The sequence below is a fragment of the Dipodomys ordii genome, unplaced genomic scaffold (assembly GCF_000151885.1).
Source record: "Dipodomys ordii isolate 6190 unplaced genomic scaffold, Dord_2.0 Scaffold68, whole genome shotgun sequence".
Classification (NCBI taxonomy): domain Eukaryota; kingdom Metazoa; phylum Chordata; class Mammalia; order Rodentia; family Heteromyidae; genus Dipodomys; species Dipodomys ordii.
In genome coordinates this window covers 967,279-969,303 of record NW_012267284.1, presented here as the reverse complement: position 1 = coordinate 969,303, position 2,025 = coordinate 967,279, and positions in this window count along the sequence as shown.

Sequence of the window (2,025 nt, the reverse complement as noted above, 5' to 3'; positions counted from 1 at the left end):
GAGGAGGAGGAGGAGGAGGAGGAGGAGAAAAAGAGAAAGAAAGAAACAAACAAACAAAGAAACAAATTGAAATAGAGACCTCAACAGATAGATGAGGATTTAAAGGTTGCTGCAGCGGGACTCTGAGTAATACCAAGCAGAGTCAAAGGAACCAGGAGCAAGGATGGGGTGGGGGGGAGTTAGAGTTTAAATATAGTTGAGCATGAGAGTTTTGTTTTAGTTTTTGGAATGTCTTTGTAGTTGTAGCAGCAGTATAATGCCCTTGTTGCTGAATCCAATCATATGCTTTCAGTTAAGGTATGTGTGGGTGAAGTTTTGCTGAGAAAAACTCAAGGTCAGGGATAAGCCCGGAGGAGATTTTCAGGGGGGGTCACCAGGGGAGGGAGGTCATTGGATCGTGGGAGCAACATTTCGTTATGAAAACAAAGCAAATTCCTATCAGAACCCAGTATATATGTACTATGCGTTTACGTATGCAAACCCACCTATGATAATGTTTATCAATTAGGCTTAGTCAAAGATTAGCAATGCCCCCAGGTGCTCTTGCCAGTAACCCAAGCTACTTACGAGGCAGAAATTTGAGGATTGAGGTTCAAAGTTAGCCCGGTCAGAAAAACCTGCGACTCTTATCTCTAACCACTGAAATTCTGGAAGTAGAGCTGTGGCTCAAGTGGTAGAGGCTATCCTTGAGCAAAACAGCTCAGGGACAGCATCCAAGACCTGAGTTTAAGCCCCAGGACTGGTACACACACATAATTTGAACACAAGTGTTACAATACCCCTGCAATCTATTCAGCAACAGACAGCTTCAGGTGGGCGGCCAGCACACACAATGTGGATATGCTGAACATAAAGGAGTACAGTTCAAATCCTCACACAGGGCCATGTGAGTTGGATGAGGTTTCAACATTGTTTTCAGAACTGAAATGGGGCTGGGTGCCAGTGGCTCATACCTGTAACCTTCACTGCTCAGGATGGTGAGATCTTAGGGTCATGATCTGAAGCCGGTCAGGTCAGCACAGGAAATGTCTGGACAACTCTTGTTTTTTTTTGGGGGACATGGGTCTTGAACTCTGGGCCTGGGCACTGTCCGTCCCTCATCTATTCAGCTCAAGGCTAGTGCTCTACCACTTGAGCCACAGCACCACTTAGTTTTCTGGTGGTTAATTGGAGGTAAGAGTCTCATGGATTTTCCTGCCTGGGCTGGCTTTGAACAGTGATCCTCAGATCTCAGCCTCCTGAGTAGCTAGAATTACAGGCATGAGCCACTGGTGCCCGACTGGACAACTCTTATCTCCAGTTAATCAACAAAAAAAGTCTATAGTTCTTATGGTAGAGTGCTGGCCAGGTCGGGAGGGGTGTGGTGTGAGGGTGTGGGGGGGCCTGGGGGTGGGCATGGGAGGGACTGGGAAACCCACAGGGACAGATATCAGGACTTGCACTCAAGCCCCAGGACTGGAACCAAAATGAAAACAAAACAAAATCTCACTGAATTTCCTGTCCTGGCTGCCTTCAAACCTCGATCCTCAGATCTCAGCTTCCTTAGTAGCTAGAATTATAGGCTTGAGCCACCAGCGTCCTGCTGAAATTATTTGTTTTGGAATTTTCTACATAATATGTTCAGGCTTCACTTGAATGATTATATAACTAAAACCAGTGAAAACAAAATTCAGGGATAATTAAGGGAGGAGGGAACTACTGGACATGTTTTTCTCTTTAGCAGCTCTAAAATCCTTTCTTTAGCTGAGTGTCAGTAGCTCACACCTGTAATCCTAGCTACTCAGGAGGCTGAGATCTGAGGATTGCAGTTCAAAGCCAGCCCAGGCAGCAAAGTCTGTGAGCCTCTTATCTCTAATAAACCACCAAAAAACCAGAAGTGGCACTGTGGCTCAAGTGAGCTGAAGAGCTGAGGGATAGTGCCCAGGCCCAGGCCCAGGCCCAGAGTTCAAGCTCTATGACTGACAAAAATAAATAAATAAATAAAATCCTTTCTCTTTCTTTTTCTTTCCGCCTCCTCCGCCTCCT